The sequence below is a fragment of the Pleurodeles waltl genome, chromosome 3_1 (genome assembly GCF_031143425.1).
Source record: "Pleurodeles waltl isolate 20211129_DDA chromosome 3_1, aPleWal1.hap1.20221129, whole genome shotgun sequence".
NCBI lineage: Eukaryota > Metazoa > Chordata > Amphibia > Caudata > Salamandridae > Pleurodeles > Pleurodeles waltl.
The window spans coordinates 1,887,195,461-1,887,216,403 of record NC_090440.1 but is presented as its reverse complement, the minus strand read 5'-3'; the positions used below and the strand labels follow the sequence as shown (position 1 = coordinate 1,887,216,403).

General features: G+C 43.7%; 1 protein-coding gene across 2 annotated transcripts in view; it reads left to right on the top strand.

Moving 5' to 3' along the window:
* The window catches only part of PARD3B (par-3 family cell polarity regulator beta), a 2,030,765-nt gene that overhangs the window by 1,260,135 nt on the left and 749,687 nt on the right, over positions 1 to 20,943 (top strand). The window lies entirely within an intron of this gene.

Genomic DNA, 20,943 nt, shown 5'->3' with positions numbered 1-20,943 from the left:
TAGAATTTCCATCTCTGATCTTAAACAGAATAGACAAAACCATTGCGTTCACTTCCAGAGACATAAAGGTATCAGAGTTAAAGGGCGCTGTTGCTAGGAGGAACGGTGTTAGCTGTAATTTTGGCTATAAAAATCCATATCTTCAATTTGACATCCCAGACTCGTAGCAAAACGTAGCTGTAAATCCTGTGTCGCGACAAATCTACTATTGCAATCTGCACACCCCTTTCACAGAATGCGAATTTCTCAAAATGTATACAGAACTGTCAGTGTGTTTTTTTCTATTTGTGTCCCCCGCACGCTACTCATATCATCAAGTATTTTCATGTACCTCTGTGTAACCTGGCCACATGCACATGTTCTTTTAATCTTTTCAAAGTGCTGATCATTAGAAATAAACCCAAACGCGAAAGGAAATGCCCACGAGGCTCTGGCTGCATTTCCTTTGCTTTCCCTTCCCTCGTTGACAAGAAGGATTGTGTGCACTCAAGGTGCCTCAGTCCATCATCAGTCTGTGTCTGATAAACTGAGTGGTTTCGAAGACTGGCCCCTACTGACTCAGGGCAGCGGGTTTCATTTGGATGCGGAAGAAAACCTGTGACTGCCGTTGATGCCACTGTGAACGCCTTGGGCGAAATTTCAATTTTTTGCTTCCTTGGGCTTTTTGAGTCTGGCCCTTGTGGAATTGCTGTCCTAGTTACTTGCCACGGAATCAGGACCATTAAAACTTTAGGAAGAGTGTGACTGTTTTGTTTAAAATGATCTCAAGAAAATTAAACTGTTAGGTGTACAAGGAAGAGGAAGGTTCAGTGGCGTAAAGAAACTGGAGGGGTGGAGGGGTCCCCCTGCAAAGAACACGGGGTTATCCCCCTCTGGACTCACTCAGGCTAGGTGATGTGCTGAGGGGGGCCCTGGAGCTCACCCCTCCTCCCCTTCCCCCAACTGCGGAGTCTACGGTGGCCTTTGTTATGCACTTGGGAAGGCCAGCAAATATGGAACTCTTGGCAGTGGCGGAAAGCATGAGATAGAATGAGCTCTGAAGGTGGCAGGCAGGGGACTCAGTGGTATAATACTGACCCCAGTGCCACACTTCACCGTAACCTGCCTGATGATCTAAGATTGGAAGTGAGCCCCTCTGGTGTTTGTACTGGTCTATGCCTTACAGCTCTGACAGATTGTTAGTACTGATTGGTGAATGGAATACAGCACTTTGTGGACCATAAGGCGTCTTGAGGTTAAAGCACCGAAAACTGGATGACTCTTTCCTATGTATGCAAACTCAGTTTCTCTAAAGCATGGCTTTGATTATGACCCTCGCTCTAGCCTTGACCTGGCTTTATAACATTGATTGGCCAGTCCTTGTTACATATGAAAGATGGAGCATAAATAAGTTTACTGCATTCAGTATCCTCCTGCAAAGTCAGTTTGTACAACCCAGAAGTTCTATAAAGAAGAGAAATCACAGAGCTACTGGGAATTATAGAGCTGGCACTCTGGAGGCTAAAAAAAACAAGCATTTGCGATGCAACGGGTCTCGCGTTTGCTCGCGTTAGATCTATTAGCGTTGTAAACTCCTAACCAAACTTTTCTTGCCACATAAACTAATAATGAAAAGTAAAACAGTTTCACATATGCGAGCCGATGGTTTTGGTAACTGCACAGAAAAGGAAACAGAAGTTTGCTCGCAATGAAACTTATAGGCAAAAGTGCAATTATCCTTGCTAGCGGCAAAAGTTCAATTATCCATGTAATCAGCAAAAGTGCAATTATCCATGTAACAGGGTCGTTGTCATGCGAAACGCTGAACTTCTGCCCAGCGAGATCGCGATGTGCAGGAAATGAAAAGATAAAGTAGTCCAGAAACCAGCTGAAAACACAGAGCCTCTTATGTTTTCAGCAGTTTACTGGTACGCTCGAGGAGGACCTGACATGGGCGTGGTTAAAAGCTCACAGATAGATTCCAACATGGTCCAGAGCGCTTGAGCGCGCTCGACCCTAAAAATTCTTATTTACGAAATATATTGTATCTCAGGACTGCAAGTCATCAGTGATATGATGGGTATGACTTTAGGATAATGCTTCCTGCCATAGATATGGCTTCGTAGCACTGTAAACTACAGGTGTTAGACTTCAAAGCTCACTGGCACCTATTTGTCGCTGTTCAGGTGAAGGAAAGGCTGAGTCAGCCCGCTGGAATGCAGTCCTTACCTGTGTGTAACACCCACTGTTGTGCAGCGCAGACATGATCCATGCCTTCAGTAGGTAAAGAAGCAGCGCTGAATGGCGGTATCCCTTCTGTAGTTAGAGCAGTGTGGTATCGCCGTTTGGGGACAGTGCAAACTGTGAACCCGAGTCAAAAAAAAAAGACAAATGGATAAAGTGATCATCTCCACCTGAACATACTCTTCCATTTCATACCTGTTCACTAACATCCTGGGCAGTACGCCTGTAAAGTTGTGCCAGGTGCAGGTGTTCCGGTGTACTACTTGGCATATTGATGACTTTCTCCTCTGTGGAGTTCTGCATCTATTCACACAGGGGAATAGATCTCTCCGTACAAACGCACATTTTTTTTCTTCCACAAGTAAAACATTTTTCCTGATGAGAAAATCCTTCCTCACCATATGAGATGGTGATCTGTTGCCCTCCTCACCCTGGAAGGGAAGTTAGTCCAGCCCTGTGCTAGAGTTTAATCTCTGACCATGTGCAGGGTAAAAGGTGAACGACAGGAGGTTGGGAATGCCATCCAAAGTACATGCTTGTGGGATTTTCCCAAACTTCCAAGGCAAGCCACGCTTTGGAATGCCCCTTTCCCACTCCTTTAGAGGTAGTTAAGAGCTCGTAATACCAGTGGCAGCTCACAGGAGGAAAAAAGGGCAGAGCGGCGCATGGCGGGGAAAAGGGAGTGGTATGACAAAAAAAGAAATATATGTAGACATATATATATATATGTATGTATATATATATATATATATACATACATATATATCAAAAAAATATTTTTTTAAACTTACCTTTTGCGCCCACTGAGCCTCCACGCTTTGATCCGCTCCTCGACTGGACTGCAGCCACAGGGTCTCAGCTTGCTCTGCGTCCAGTCCTAATGCTGCTTTTATGCTGCTGGCAGCATGAAAGCAGCATTAGGATTGAATGGAGCTGCCAGCCAGGGTACTCCAAGGCAGAGTGGAAGTCTTTGCTTGCTGTCTTCAACCCAGCAACGCAGTGCCTGTGTTGCTGGGTTAGAGACAGCCCAGTGCGCATGTGTGTTTGGCCGGCCAAACCTACATGCGCACTGAGGGGGGAGTGCTGCCCACTCATCACAGCCCCATAGCCCCGCCCCTTTTATTATCAAACAATAATAAACTTAGTTTAGTTTTATAGTAAAAGTTTTGCGGCTGCTAGCAGGGGAGAGGGGACGACGCTCCGCCGCCATAGCTGAGGAGCCACCCCTGCGTAATAATCTACACTTTATGTGGAGCAATACACACTCGTAAATACATGCAGGAATCCCTTTGTGGGTCACGTTTATGACTAAATACATCTTTGTGAATCGTCCCACTACCGGAACACGTTACGTGGGTTTGAGGGTATGGGGGATTTCCAGTAGAATGATTTCCATAGGGCAGAGAAAAATGTGCTGCTGTGTGTTGCATCATACGTTTACATGGTATGATGTTTACAGGAGCAAAGTAGAGGAGTTGGTTGTGTAAGAGGGCGGGGCATAGAATACAAGGTATTTTTATGGTGTGGGGCATAGAGTCCAGGGCTCTGTTACTTTTAGTGATTGCAAAGTTTAGTGAGCAATGTAGAGATTGCATGTTTTATTGAATTTAGAGAATGTTCGCACATTAGCTTATTTACTGGTGTACGGGCTTTTTAGGAATTTACATACATTGAGGAATTTGCACAATGTTTGCACATTGATGTGATCCTCTGCTTACAAGGGAAGAGCTGCATGTGACCCTGAGCTGCCTGCATTATTTCTTTATAAGACTTGTGCAACAACTAATATTATTATTGTTCGGAAGAACGCCATAGTGCACACCATAAATAAAACTCACTCCTTCCATTTTAGCGAAGGGTTTAATTACCACTCAGTTTAAAAGTGCACGTTTTATCAACAAGGGAAGAATCAATAGCTAAGTCGTTCTGCGGGAATTCTCTGTCCCGAGCTGCGGGCCACACAGAGATCTTTGACACATGCGTAAAACCCTCTGTGCTACCTTGAGATTTTTCAACATTGGCCACTGTTAGTGTCTTTGGGTTGAATACCTCACTCAAACTACTGTTCCCTCTTTTGAACAGTGATATTTTTAGTCAGGCCACGCTATGTCTGACTTTTCTTCTATTGTTTAACATTTTGTCATCTTCTAATGGGTCGTCTCATTAAATTCGACACATTTCACAACCCTGGGATGCTGCTAACAGGTGCGCTGGGTAAGCTAATAGTTGCTTTGTAGCTGAGAAGGGCAAGGCGAGAAGCCCTCCAAGTGACAAAATGTCACGGTTGCATATTTTATATGTTTACAATTGCATTGTGCAGGCCTCCTGCTGACAAGAGCTGTCATTTTGTGCATATTTAGAGTGTGGAGTGACTGAGACACAGAGCTGGTTTCTTTCTCGAATTACCTCCCACTTTAAAGGAGTAAACAAAATGATCGATACAGATTGTTAGTTTACATTTTTTTGATATTTTTAGGAAGAGTCTCGTGAGCGATCCTCATACTTTGATTAATGGGTCGTCTCACCCATACACACCTTAGATAATGACACCGCACTTTTTTCCTCGGTCTGTCCTGTTCCTTCTAACCGCTCTAGTGAAATGCGGAACCTCAACAAGACTGTGTTCTGCCTCCAATGTTGTGCTGTTTGCAGTGCTTAGTTTGTAAATAAAAAGGTGTCGGTGTCCAAAGCCCTCCTCTTAAACACGCGGCTGCTGCAATTAAATGTGCGAGCACGGAATACTGAGGCAGCTAATCCTGAAGCCACCCCGGGCCTCTTCAGTCCAGTTAAAGCCACTCCCTGCCCCTTCAGTTCACTTTTGCAGCTTTCTGCTTTCTTCCATTGTGACGCTTTATCGTTTTTCTCTTCCTCTGTCTTTTCGTTATTTGTCTTTTGCTCGCAGTAAATCCTGAGGCAGAAGAATAAGTGCCGGTGCTCAGCACCGGAAACAACAAGCACAAATTAAGCACTGGCCGTTTATCACTAGTTTAAAACACCTACTCCATCAGTGAGTTCTCTCTGTGTACTATTCACTCACTCTTGCTTCCACCGTGTTATGTGGTAGCTAGCCAACACTGACATGCGGCTCCGTCCCTCCCATCTGTCTCCACCTCACAGCCACCATTTTACAGCTCCGAGCCTCATGCAAGGTCCCAGAATACTTCCCACATACACTACAACACACATACTCTGCCGAACAGGCTCGGCAGACTGAAAAGTTACTCGTCCACACATAAAGCCCTTCGAGACCATATATTAGGCGCAGGAAAGCTCTTTCCAAATAGTACAGTGGATCACCTGTCAGCGATGCCTCTCTCCTTTGCAAGTTTGGGGCTGTACTATTAACATGTCACCACTTTTGAATAACCATAGTGTCATTCAGTTGTTGACATGTCAGCAAAGTTCTTCCTTATGTACAGATAGAAGTTGACAAGGAAGACCTAATCTCTCTAGCTTGCCTGTTTCATGTGTGGTCTTTGCGCACAGCAGGTTCCAGCTTCAGCTTTAGTTCCCCGTGACCACCATTTCTACCTAGCTGCATTTCATATTCTGTTTGTTAGTTCGAAATCCTGAAGCTACAAGAGCGGCCCTGGTGGGTATTACACGTAGGTACTGATGGTCTCACTGACATCCCTTGTGCACTAAGAAAAGAGGACAGACCTGGAGGATGGAGGCTGACTCAGGCAATGGCCTCCATCCATGTAGCTAATTCATCCTCTCTCTCAGAAATACAAAAGACACTTTTCTGGCCACCTCTTTGCCCATACCTACTCCTTTATTTGGTATTATTTTCTACCACCAGTGGAAGATAAGCATTAAGTTATTGTTTTTGGTATAGAAGTTAGTTAAAGAGAGCAAGTTCGAAGTGGAAAGCTGACTACCTTATGGGGCAGTTGAGGATTGTTTCTGCTGTGGTTTGTTCCCAGGAGTTTGCTTCCTTCATGTAGCAAGGCAGTGCTTAATTTGTGCTTGTTGTTGTGGGTGCAGAGCACCGGCACTTATTTTTGAGGGCCGGAGCTTATTTTTCTGCCTCAAGCATTTACTGCAAGCAAAAGACACATATGGGAAAGACGGAGGAAGAGAAAAAACGAAAAAGCGTCACAATGGGAGAAAGCAGAAAGCTGCCAGAGTGAGCTTAAGGGGCAGGGAGTGGCTGTAAATGGATTGAAGAGGCCAGAGGTGGCTTCAGGATTACACTGCCACAGTATTCCGTGTTCGCACATTTAATTGCAGCAGCCGCGTGATTAAGAGGAGGGCTTTTGGGCACAAGCACGTTTTTATTTACAAATTAAGCACTGTAGCAAGGTGGATATATTTTGCACACACATCCTTCCCTCTTGAACAATGTCATTCTTGTTTTGCTTACATCACTTTGAAGAAGGGTATTCGTACACGCAGTGGGTAAATCTAAGGTGACCAGGTGTTCTAACTTTGCTGGTGGAGTCCCAGTTTTTCCCCATCTGTCCAAGCAACTTTCAGTAAAATTATCACGTTGTGGTTTTCAGAGACGATCGACTGAAAATAGTGTGAGCCACATTCTTCATCTATTCCATTGGAGATCAGTTAGCAGCCCTTAACAGAGAGAAAATCTATTAACACAGGTGATCACAGTGTGTAAACAAACATTGGCAAAGCTAATGGGTCTCGCCTTTGAAAAAGCTGTTGGCTGAGCTAATGTGTTTTAGCCGTGTTGTACACCAGCATGAATGCTGTTCAGCATGGCTAAAAGTTAATGAAGTTAGCAAACAGGAAAGTTGCGTGGATTGGAGTGTCGCTGAGTGGAGAAGCATAGAGTGGAGTATTGTGCAATGGCATAGAGTGGCGTAGAGAATGTTGTGGAGTAGTGTGCAGTTGTTGTGGTGTAGAGTGTCGTGGAGTGGATATGCTTTCTGCCTAAAAGATGAAATAGTTGAGGATAAGCATCGATGCCGCATTTTATCTGCCGATTTTAGGTCATCATCGTTGAAGCAGTTTTGCTTTATGTAAAAATGGACTTTGTGGAGTAGGAAAAGAAAGTTACAAATTAAGTTGTGGCGTAGGGTGCAGAGTGGTGTAGTGTCATAGAGTGAAGTGGAATAGATTGTCACAGAGTGGAGTGTCATAGAGTGAAGTGACACAGAATGTAGTAGAGGGTTATAGAATGAAGTGGAGTAGAGTGCAGTGGTATAAAAGGCCTCATTATGAGTTTGGCAAACTCTTCCCGCCATCGGGCCGCCTTTGCGGCCTGAACCCCGCCGGCCCTATTAGGAGTTCACCACAGGGCTGGAAGGTGGAAACAGATCAGTGGCCACGATCAGTGGCGGCTCCGCCATGGTCATAATGTCACAGTCGGACCGTCACTTTGGTGGCGGTTGACCATGGCCCTGGCAGTCTGCTGACCGCCAGGGTCATGATGAGGCCCCAGTTGTTGTAGAGTGAAGTGGCAAAATATGTCATAGAGTACAGTGGAATAGAAGGAGTTGCTTAGAGTGATGTAGAGTGGAGCAGAGAGTTGTACAATGGAGTGGCACAGAGAGAAATAGTGTGTTATGGAATGCAGGGGCATACAGTGTATTATATGAGTAAAGTGTCCGAGTGGAGTGGCGTAGTGTATAGTGGAGAAAAGTGTCATAGGGTGAAGTGTTGTGGAGAGGTGTTACATCGAGAGGTGTGTCGTGGAGTGGCATGTCATAGAGTGTCTTAGAATGGGGTGTGGAGTGGTTTAGAGTGAACTGGCATGTTGTAGAGTTGAGTGGCATGTCGTAGAGTTGAGTGGAATGGTGTGTCGTGTATTAGACTGGCGTGTCGTGGAGAGTCATAGAATAGAGTGGTGTGTCATTGGGTGGCGTAGAGTGGAGGAGCATAGAGTGGAATAGAGTATTGTGGAGCGACATAGTGTGGAGCATGCATGGTGTGGTAGTGCACTGTCATTATAGACAAAACATTTTCAATTGAATTGAAAATTACATTTGCAGAGACATTGGGCCTGATTATGACCTTGGCAGATGGGATACTCCATCGCAAACGTGACAGATATCCCGTCCACTGTATTACAAGTTTCACGATATCCTACGGAACTTGTAAAACAGCGGGTGGGATATCCGTCACGTTTGTGACCTATTATCCCATCCGCCTACGTCGTAATCAAGCCCATAATGTTTTACTGATAAAAGTATACACTCACAAACGTTAATGTGTGAAAATGTCATCACCTACTATATTAATTTGTTTTGATCGTGTTAAAATATTTGTTTCCAGAACACTTCAGAATTGCAAAAAGGTGCTTAATTTGTACTTTCCTAATTCTGATATATTCTGAAATATCTACAAGGTTCATTTACAGACATTAACATTTTGTTGTGTGCTAGAAAAAGAGCCTTTCTTTTCACAGCAAGATTGCCACATAAATCCTCTCTCTTTGAAGTCAGAGAAAGAAAAGTAAACACCAAGCTCCCTCAGAATGCATAGCCTGACATTTGACCTCTGTTTTTGAATGCACAGCAAATGTGGCAAGAAAAGTATAAGATTTAAAGGCCTGCTTTATAGCAAGTGAGCACTTGTGGAAGAATACAGTAAATAGGCTAGGCTCCACAGCAGGGACAACTTCAAGTTGGACAGCCTAATAGATATAAAGCATATAAAGCCAACAAATATAATGCAAGCAAATGTGAGGTAAAAAATACAAAGCCAATGGTAAGCAATGGGAGGGGTAGGGGTATGCATTCCCAGTGAAGCTTCCAGAACGTTACCAAGATGTTTTAACAAACCAGACTGCTGGGCTGTCAGGTAGACTTTGACCTAAAAATAATTGCCTTTAATTTCACTTAGTGCCTCATCGTCATTGTATTCTATGTTGTGGAGCACAGTCAATTAAGCCATTCTGTCCCGTCAGTTGATGTAGAATTGTAGCCCTATTTCCATTTTTGTTTAATGTTCCAGTTGTAGGTTTTCAAAATCTGGTCACCTTAGCTAAATTTAAATCTAAGTTTTCAAGTTATGGAGTAGAACGTTTCATCATTTGGTATGCAGTGTATAGCCTGTGCATGCACAGTATTAGAAACGAGACTCAGCCCAACATATGTGCCCCATGAAAATCCAGAGCAGCACTAACAGAAGAGATATTAGATGAGGCTTTTTTCCTTAATCCAAGCCAAAGTGTTGAGATACAGCTTTGACAAAGGTCTCTGCTTACACAGTGAGTTGCTACAGGTATGGGACCGCAGCGAGACCAGTCATATCTCAACCAGACATACAATTACTCATACTTCATATGGCAGATTATAGAAGAAGGACCCCATGCAAGCTGTTTTTCTTGCGTTAGAGAATATAACATTCTCCGGACGTATTTATTACAATTCACAAACACGACAAATGTTTTGTTTTCCACATAAATACAACAATAAGTAAAGTACAGCATAGTGCCCACATGGCCATATCTAATACATAAATTCTCCTATCAAATATTCCATAACTAATGCATGAATAGATTAATGTACATCAAATTAAGGAGTCATGCTTGACCACCCTCATGCCCCTTGTGGTGTTGACTGATTCAATTGACTTGACTTAATTGACTTGGACCCAGGGCAAGACCCTGCCGGTCTCTCCATAAGTTGTCTTCTACAAGGTGAACTCACTTGCCTCCTCAAAACAGAGGGAGCTTGGGCCAGCATAACAGCTGTACCCCCAAACAACCATGCCAGAGCTACCCAATACAGGGATTCCCCTTAGCACCCATTGGGAGGTGGGCCTTGACCAACTGGGGCCATACCTTGGTCCCGATACCAGCCCACCATCCCCCGTAACCCCAGGGCCATGTGATGGAGTACCCCAGCTGGCTATGGACAATCGCGGTAGCGGGTATCCCCAGCCTTCCAGTAGTGACCACAGTATTTCTGCCCCGGATTGAGCTATAATGCTTAAACAATCCAATTCCATACCGAATTCGCCTACACATATTCTTGATGCCACTGTTGTCTACCAGTTTTTAGTGGCCAAACATGACTCCTCCTCTGCCACAGGCCTGGGTGGTTTCCCGACCAACCAGGCCTCCCCCCCCAGGTTCTGTTACTGTGGACTGCAGCTGAAAAACCTCATCCCTGTTGAAGGACAACCATTCCACTGCCAAAAAATTGGCATGCCAAAGGGGGCCCCACCTAGAAACCACACCCTGGGACCACCGGAGGTATGCACATTGGTTGAGTGCTGTAGCTCCCTGTCTGGGAACACCTGGGCAAGCCAGCGTACCCCATTCCAACAAGGACCTCCCTTCACATCCCAGTAGAAGAAAAGGTCCACTTTTTCTGCCCTGTCTGTTTCCCTGGTTCTGGGCAGAAAGTCGACTTTGACTGCACTGGCGGTAGCCACGTGACCTAAAAATCAGATTTTCGAAGAAGATAAAATAAACATCAGAAGACATATAAAAACGTTGCAAGTCAGTTGCACTTACACCTTTTTAGGTAGCATGAGTCCCTTTCTCACTCAGGCCTTCTGGGTGAAGCTCTGTTCTCCTGAGAATAAGGGAATGACCCTCTCCCACACCTAACAGGGGGTGAGCTTAGTGGGTGTCAACAATGATTGAAAAACCAGGTGTCTCTAGGTAGTGGCTCATGGAGAACTAGCAGCCCTCGAGCCACCCAAAGGGAGCTCCCCTGTGCGTTTGGCCAGCCTCTCACAACTAAAGTATGTTTACACGACTCCTGTGCCCTTGTCGTCCTGTGGTCAGTACCAAGATTCCTACAATATTCCCCAGCTCTGTATGGTTGTCAGCAACATGAGTAGTCTCTAATACAAGTGTGAGCACACTGTTGCTCGGAAAAAACAAAAAAAAAACAGGTGGACAGCAGCGTCGAGGGGTGGGTCCCCAGGCAGCAATGTGTAACCTGGGCCAGCTTGGCCTGGTACTTAACATGCCCTGCCCCCTGACGATTGCCCGGCCGACCCCGCAACTGATGTGAGCAACCAATGGTTGCTCACCGTGAGAAATTCACAAAGTGGCCACTGTTGGCCCCTGCCTCTGACCAGTCTGATCCGGCCCCCACCTGTCTTCGGTGCCCGTGACCTGGCGGCTTCGCCCCTTGTCCATTGGTCATTGTTCCTGTTTATAGACAATGGAGTCTTTCAAAGCATTTTAATTAGAAAAAGCACCACTAATGTGAAATCTGTCATCAATGAGTTTAGCCGCAGATCAGCTTCAAGCACCATTCCTGCCATTTAGAGGCCCCCTAGCCATTAGAATCCACAGTGAATTCAATATTCTCTTCTACAACGTTGCTGAGTGCAGCTTGAAATTATCCTCATTTAAAAAAAAATTCTAAATTTCAGCACTCTACACCACATCCGGAGAGACGAGTTAAGGTGGTTCCATAACTGGGACCATCTCCTCCTGATATAACATTTACTAGGAAAAACAACCAACAAATGGTAACCTCCATGTTTCGCCGATTTCCCTTTCAACGGCTTGCATTGCAGGATCCTACGGGTCCCTCACAAGGACACATTCGTTGGTGATGGAAGCACTAGTGCAGTGTCTCGAGTCTCCATGAGTATTTCACTCACCAACGGCTAGCGGTCCGTCCCTACCTTGAGACTTGTTTACTCCCTTGTCCACCTGCTTGGAATAATCTGACAACTTGAGTCACCCACACAGCTGCTGCTGGCTTTTGTGCCTGTGGTATTCTAGCCACAGACGGCGTTCATATGTCGAATTTTAATGCACCGTGAATGGATACGAGTCATTAGCCGGTGTCTCTCTTAAGTAAGGTGACCAGATTTTGAGAATCAAAAACCGGGACAGGTCAGACATAAAAGAAGGACTAAAGAATTACTCTCACTTTTATATCTGGCCTGTCCCGTTCTTTTGCGTAGCTTTGTGAATGTGTGCCTATACGTGTGTGTGTGTGTGTGTGTGTGTGTGTATATGTATATGTATGTGTATATATATATATATATATATATATATATATATACACACACACACATTTACAAAACTACATATATAAAATGAGCTATGGCTTGACCTCCCACCCTGCACCCCCAACCCGCCCCACCCACCTTTCTCTGCTCCCCACTCGTCTCTCTGCTGGGAGCAGACAAGGGACTGGGTTGCCTGACAGTAACAGATAACATACTTTAATTATTTCATACTTTGTAGGTCTCTTTAACTTATGCTTTCCTAGATGATCTGACCTTTGTCTCAAAAACCGGGACATTTATTTAATAATATAACCTTTGTCCCCAAAACTGGGACATTTGTTTAAAATTAGAAGCAGCGACACTGGGACAGTCCTCTAAAAACCGGGACTGTCCGGGGAAATACGGGACGTCTGGTCACCCTAGGGGAGCCAGACTGGCAGAGAGCGCTGTGCACCCAAAGGTGCTCTCGCTGCTGGGTGGGGCTCGTAGCCTTGCTTTAGTGCACAATCTTGGCTGGAAAAGATAGAACTTTACCGAACATAGGGCCAGATGTAGCAAAGGTTTTTACCCATTCTGTGTCTCTGGGAAAAAGTGTTCGTACATATGGCCCATAGCAACATATTGTGAGCGATCTGTGTCTATCTCAAACTCGATGGCAATTTTATAGATTGCGGCATTTTTGTACATCATACACATACCTGTACTATACTCATATCCTTGGGTGACATTCAAAGCAGTACCTTGCTGCTTTGCATAAATCAAGGCCCTAATAGGCTGCGGATCGCAGGCTAAATTACAAAAACAAATTATGAATCTCTTCCTTAGCCTCGTGCAACGAGCTGTGTATATTATATTGTCCAGGAGGATTCGTAAGCAAGCTAATTACTTCAGATTAAACTGCAGATATTACGTTCTTCCAGTGCCACTCACATTTTTAATTTGCCACAAAGCTAGACCTAATGAACGTGACTGTCACTTAGATTTTGAAAATGACGAAGGTGATGGTGCGAGGATATCACCCTTAATTGTACAGTCATGGACCGGAGCTGGTCGGTACTGGACCGATGTTCCGACTACGCAGCGCTAGTGTTTTAATTTCTCACCACAGCTCCTCGAGGCTCAAGATGAGGTGCAAGAACGCCACATCAGATGAGAGCAACTACATATAGTGAACATGTCCCAGATAAAAGAACCTCGAGGTGCAGCACAAACACATTTCACGAACGACTTTTTAAAACGTCCATTGCATGTTTGTTGATGCTGCTGGATCACTTACCAGAAATGGTAAATTGCTCTAATGGTATCATATATAAACCTTAGATTAACGTGTTGCTCAAATGATGTATTTGTAATAGCTTGGCATTGAGAACAGCAACATCTCCAATAATTCAGGTGATTTTGGCATTGACACCACAGAGAATCGAGGAAAACCGAAGGCAAGATGTGCCACAAATCCAATGTCTTTGAAACTTTACCCGACTTTTGGCTATGCAGAGCTTTGCCGCAAGCAATCTTGGTGGCCATCTGGAACTATGTATGATGCTAGGACAATGTGAAGTACTGATTTATCTTCCTTAACTCGGGGTGTTGCTATGCAGCTCATGAAGTAGGTGTTATGTACCCCTCAAGTTTGGTGCCAAGTGCCCTCCGACAAAGTATGTCATGTATTGTTTGCTGAACATAACACCGTCTGCTGCGTTTCTTATTCGAAGCGTGTTTTGGATTTCTGTGGTGTCTTCATTTAAATCACTTTTGAAGAAGAGGGTGCATATGATGTGGAGGTCTGTAGAGGGTCATGGGAGAGGATTGAATAAGTTGCAGGAAAGACATGAATAGACACATTTGTTTCAGGTTAGTGCAGGGAGCTGTAGTAAGCTAACATCAAGAAAGAGAGTATGCAAGTTGCCAGGACTGAGAGTGAGCTGGGAAGAGGAGAGCAAGAGAGAATATTGACTACAGAGAGTTAGATGGACCTCTCCGCTGCCTCTAGGCTCTTTCCTTTTATGTTGTCCAAACCACCTCCTGGGGTTTGTGAGAACGGCCCTGTCCATTAGCCCCAGGAGATCCCAGATGTCCCATTTGCTGGAAGATGCTACCATCGGAGCCAGTGTGGACCTGAAAAAGATTTGAAATCACCTTTGTCTTCATTTATTGAGGTTGCTTTCATATGATTTCAAATAAACATAAATCTAGCTGCAGACCTGACATGTAACTTGGTGTGGAGTCCACCTCTTGATCCAGGTTTGAAACTGGTAGCGACCAGACATGCACCCATACTACTTTAATATGGAAAGGAATTTACAGTTATTTGCACATGTAATTTGGTTGGATTTCCAACTCGCAAAATGAGTTTAGTTTGCAAAAGCAGTATGGTTTTATACATCTGGCCCCATGTTTGAATCCCAGCCTCGGCTCAACATCCTTTGATTACAGATAAGTCAGTTAATCTTCGGGTGCCTCAAAAAGAAAAACTGTGTCACATAGGATGGTTCTCTGGTAAGGTGATCTCATGTCCTTGAGTTCACTATAAAAAAACTGCAAAAAAAATAAAATAAATAGAAATACTGCCATTTGGCCGCAACTGATTTGTATATGTGATTTGCAGTCTTGGACTACATACAATACAGTTGAACTTATTTACCTCTGTAAATCAAATATACTCCCCTTCAGATGAGTCCTTGCAGGGCCGGCATCCATCAGTGTACTCTTGACTTCTGGTCACAGGTTGATTTGACTAAACTAGAGACAGCTTGTGTGAATGGGAAATCGAGAGGGGCCATGCACCGAACCCAGCCGAACTCATTTCAGATAATGATCTGCTTGTTTGGAACACTTCACTTTCCAATTATTGCAGAAAAATACACTCGAGTTTTTCTGTTGATGAACGCGGCAGGAACCAAATGAGTTGCATTATTGTGCTTAGGAGCTAGAACTAGTGCTCTTAGCTACATAAACGTGTACCAGATGTGGCTAATGACCGAGAGCATTACTCACTGCCCTCCTCCTCACATCATACCCGCTGCAAAATAGTTATATCTGCAATCTGGCCATAAAGGCAGCAGCATCAAAGCCAAGAGGCCGCAAGTAAGCTGATGCCGAGTGAAAAAAACGTCCAGTGATGGGTTTTTTGGGAGGGAACTAGCAGGTTTTCGTGGGTGTGGGTGATAATGAAAACTCATCAGCTCGACAGAGCAGTGGATTGCAGATGAAAGGGCGCAGTTTATGTGCAGAGTTCAGGGTCGGAGGTAGGCAGACGCCAGCGCCTGGCAGCTGAAGAGGAATGTGTGGATGAAGGCAGACACGTGGAGCAACTGGTGAGAGATACCGCGGCGGCCCTCCCGAGCAAGGCACCCCTTCCCTCGAGACACCGCTGTGTGTTTTTTTTCTGTGCTGTCTGAGGTCTTGAAATGGACACCGCCTGTTTAAGAGGCAATTATGTTCTTACCGGAGATGAGATTAGACGGAATGCCTGTCGGGGAGACCTTGACCAAAGGTATGGCTGTCCAGCCACTGACAGCATGGCGAAGGAATGTGGCCTGGCTGCCCAACAAGCACATTTCCATCCTTTTGCAATAAATTGAACTTTTTGGACACATCAATGTGTTAATTAAGACCTGCAGATGCCTTGAAATGTACATAATTTTGGTACTTAGATAGGCACACATTAAACCAATTTTTACATGCTAGGGCCATGCATTTTCTGGCTGCATAAATGTAAAGATTAATCAGTGGGTTAAGGCACCTCCTGCAGAAAGCTGGTTAGCTCATGTTTGTTGACTTGTGTACAGAGGGCAGCATCTGCCAGTGCCTTGCTTGGACTCCCTGCTGGAGCTGTGATGTCAGGTGCCTGCATGGGTTTCTAGCTGCACGTGTCTCCGAGTCTATTTTACCCTGGCTCTACATTTTTGTGCTTTTCACCAAGTGTTCACCTCTCCATGTCTGTGTGTCCCTCTTCGTGCCATCAGTAACACTCACTCTCTGTGTTTGTGCCCATCTGCTGCCACCCTGGTCTCCCACAGTTTGTAGCCACTATTTCAATGTGTCTTTATATGTCCATGTTTTCATCTGTGCATGAGTCCTGCAGTGGATTTGTCTTTTCATTACATTTCTACTCATGTTCCTTCCCCTCAGTGGCTTATCAAGATCATGTCTTCCCTTGGCCCTGTTTCCCAGTGTTTGTCTTCCAGTTTGCATTTCCTCCAGTGTTCTATCTCTTGGTTTCCTTGTCCTCTGGAATCTTTTCGCCACTCCATTTCCGTGGCCTTCTTGTGTCACTTTCTTCCTGTGTGTGTCTGTCTCTGCCTGTGCTACCTAGGACAGAATTTTCTTGTGTCACCGTGACTTTGTGTCAGACATTTTCCACGTCTATGTCCTTAATGCAGCAGCATTCTCTGCCAAGGTGCCAGGGCCTCCAGAAGCACTGGTCTTCCCAAGTCTCTGTATATTGTTAGTTTCCATTGCTGTCTATGAAACCAGATGGCCAAGCTACCAATTACAGGCCTGATTCCAGAAACTACCCATACTTACATCCTTCTACTGTTGGTAAAATGAGTGTAGTTGAGTAGGGTACCAGCAAAAAATAATGTATGTTCTGCACTATAAACGTGAGATACAGTATAGGGTCATTTGGTCTTTAAAGTTGTGGTATTATTTATCTGATAATGCCACCTTTGAGGTCACTAGTATTTTATTAAGTATTTAGGAGATTCTAAATATTGTGGTTGGAGCATAATTGGTTATTGTTTGAGATTTAAGTTATGTCTATTTTTCTTGTGTTAATCATTTGGATTTTAACAATAAGTCTAGTGGAAAACGTTTGTATTGGTTTGGCTGAACTCTATCCCCTGTGCCTTTATAAAAGGGGTTACTGTCTAAATGGTGGATGTCTTTAGTCAAAGCACTTTATGAGAAAAAGTGCATAAGATGTAGAAGTTTTAAAAGGTCCATGGAAGATGATTGAATCAGTGGCAGGAAAGTTGGCGAGGTTCTGAATTTAGGTCCTCCTTCCTACCAACGTGTAGGGTGGCCCTTGTGGACCGTTGTAATGGTTCAGAGGGTTTCTTTAGTCTGGCCAGAGTGGGTATTTGCAGGATAATAGGTCATTATTGCAATGTGGTGGCCATTTTGTGTAGGAGCAATTCCAAGAAGGCCACTATAAATAATTCCCATCACCATTAAGATGACCAAAACACATTCTCTACCATTTTTCAAGCAGTAATGGTGTCCGCCTATGAATTATACCCTTCCTTTGACATTAGTTCAGCATGGAAAAACGAAAGACTGTTTACCGCTCATTTTGGCATTGTAATGCGTCCGGTTTGTTCCATGTAGCTGGAGAGTCTTGGCTTTATGTTTTTTCTTACTCCAGTTCAGCTGAATTGTAGAACTTATAAAGCTCTCAGTCTGACTGCATTAAATATTCAAATGCAGTAATTTTGCTTCAGAAATTACCAGTGCAATGGTGATAACTAATTTCTGGATGCAACAGTACCCAAGTTATCCTTCTCAGACTGAGGAGGTATCTTAGAAATCAATGTTAACATACTGGTTATCACAGGGAATTTCCTATTAGTGTGCCACATTCAGGAGATATATTTTGCCAGGATATACCCAACTAAAATGTTTCCAGAGAATCCTAATGGTGCATTGCTTTTGCATGCAAAATCACTGCACAGCTGTGATTTCCCACTTTAGTCATTCGCTTCCTATACCGGCCAATTTGTGTATGTGGTAGCACTCAAAATGAGCACCTTAGTGCCCTGTTTCCATAAACCTGTTCTCCATTTTCTAGTTAGTTATTTAACATCTTCACCATTCTACAGCACTGGGGTCAGTCATCTCTTTACCTTCTAGCTTTTTTTCTCATTTATATTTTGGCATAAAATCCCTGTGTGCACACCATAAGAAGTACCACTTTGGACACTGATATTGCTTTGAGTGGTTGTCCTAACCACTGAACCTCAGCAAACAATAAGGAGACGAGAGTGAGACCCTCGTGTCCAATCAAGAATGCTCAGCAATACTATTGTTTCTCAAAAGACTCTTTAGGAGGGGTCTAGTGTCCCAAAGCACTGGAGCTTTGCATGCATTGGTAGAAGGTTTGCACCCTCTATAGAGCCCGTGAGGGTAAAGTGCAGCACTTAGAACATGGAATTAGGGCGTGTGTAAACTCGTTTCTTCCATTTAGAGTCTGTCTTCAATCAATCACTTCTACTAAGAGGAGTTTCTTGACAATTAACTTGAACTTGCCTGAACTAATATGTAGCACTAGGAGCACGATATCAGCACACTATGCTATGCGGTAATTTTCGTGGGCTCTCACATTAGGTATTCATTTGAGGGCCTCTGCTAAATCAACCACTTAAAGGTCACTTATCAAACAAATTATTTTAGAGTATTCACTGTCAACTAAATAAGCAAATTGTAGAGGAAATAGAAGGAAGTAACCATCATTAGGCTTTTGGTTGCACAATGCTTGCTTCTTCTGTTTATGTATGGTAGTTCTAATTTAGGATAGTAATCTCATGTAACCTGGCTCTTAAGTACAAACAAGCATTGGCAAAGCTATCAGGTCTTGCCTTTGAGACCTATTGGCTTTGTCAGTGGTTTTAGCTAAGCCTCACAACATCCTTGATGCTGTGCAGCATGGCTTTAAAAAAGTAAAAAGAAAAAAATGCTATGATGCAGCAGCTGTCATTTTGTAGGCATAAGCACGAAGTAAGCGCATGCCTACAAAATGACAAGAGTGCATTTTATTCAATTTGTTTGCAGATTCAAGTTGGATCTGTAAAAAACAAAATAAAAAGGAAAATAGGGCAGATGGGGTGAAGCAACATGGGGTGCAGGAGGGGCGAAAGAAAACTGAGTGCGTAGTTAGGATGGAAGCAACGTGGAGGATGCAAGTGGGTTGGAAGACAAACAGAGAAGAGAGCGCACAGTGTGCGGAATGGAGGACGAGAACCACACGGGTGAAAAAGCTACTCGAGTTTGATAATCGCATGTGAGTGGGGGAGAAGCACAAGGCCAGAGAAAGAGCAACACAAGCATGGCAGAGAGGAAGAAGTACACAAGGAGGACTTCTGGTATTTACGCATGCACTGTAATTGAGTGCTTAAAAAAAGAAAAAAGTAGCACCTGAAAAGGGAGCAGTGGACACAAGTTATGCGTTCATGCTCTAGGGGAAGAAGAAACACAAGTTTTCTTACAAGTGACTGCGCATGCGCTGTTTTAGGCAAGGCAAAAAATGTATTTATACCCATTTGGAACATATTCACTCTGAATTATTCAAGCACGTTTTGAGGGGACCTAATGCTTCAAAACCATTGCCTTAGTCTGGTGGGTAAAATAATGACTGCAACCAGGATATCTGGGATCGAATCCTGGGATCCCCATGTGATCCTTGGCATTTTTGTTTAGGTGTCTTAGTTACCTTACTTTTCTTGTATCTGGAACTCTTGGGAATAGGCTCAAAACCAGTATGAACAGCTGTTAAAAAAAACGGAATAAACTTTTAGGTGAAACAACATATTTCAAGATTTTATAATAAGGCAGCAATAAGCTGTTGTGGTAAATGTTGATATTACCAGCACTAAATCACAGTTTTAGGGCCTGATACGACCTTGGCGGATGGGATAACCTGCCACAAACGTGATGGATAGCCCGGCCATAGTTTTACAAGTTCCATAGGATATAATGGAACTTGTAATACAGCAGGTGGGATATCTGTCACGTTTGTGGCGGAGTATCCCATCCACCATGGTAGTAATCAGGCCCTTAATATTCTGGAATTCATGGTGGAACCTCTACATTTTCTTCCTGCAGCCTTGCTTGTGAACACATGGAAATAGTTATCTTATTCCCAATGTCTTTTTTGTCTATGGATTGCTTTTTTTAATCACGCCAATGAAACTTTATACCAGCAGAAAGCAACAAATTTCTACCTTCTCAAAATTTCAGAAATGTTTTTCAAAACTTCCAAAGGTCTAATTTCATTCATCCAACAATTTACCAAAATTCAGCTGAATGAGAAATGAATGGGGATATATATCTGTTGGCTTCACTCTACTTTCTTTCTTCACAGTGCTATGCCATTAATGCCCCTTTTGTGAGTGGCATGTTAAATGGGCCAGATTCTCCCACCCCAGAGTTTCCAATACTGGACATATTAATAACTCTGTGGGTGGGTAGAATCCAGCCACTTATAAGTTGGGCCCTGAGGGTTTGCTAAGAAATGAAACCTTACCAGGGTATTCGGTAATTCTGTGTCTAATTCCCCACCTCACTCTGGACGTTTCAATTGTTTTCACCAGCAAAATCTCCAGTTAAAAGTTAAGAGATCCGCAGGGTTTCCATGGGTCTTAACCACAGATATACCTTTACCCTGCAAGGTAAGTTTATTAAAGGTACGTTAAACAACGATATATATATATATATGTGTGTGTGTGTATATATATATATATATATATATATATATATATAAAACACCTAGTGGTGGTCACCTCTAGGTAGTTATAGTTAGGACCGAGTCCATGCAGAAAAAGTGTTTTTTACCTTACTTATATCTGTGGCACCAGTTGACGAATCTTCACAAAATTTTCCAAACAAATTTAACACTCACATCAGCTGCTGTCCAGAAAGTTTTGGAGTGATCACTCAAGCAGGGCCAAGAAAAATGGGGGCTCCCAAACGCTTTTTCCTCACCTATTTTTCCGTAGGGATTTTGAGCAGCAATAGCGCCCGAACCACTGGACGTAATTACACCAATTTTGGCAGAAAGGTAGCTCTTGGTCCAGAAGCGACCTTTTTGTTATTTGCTGTAAATTCATT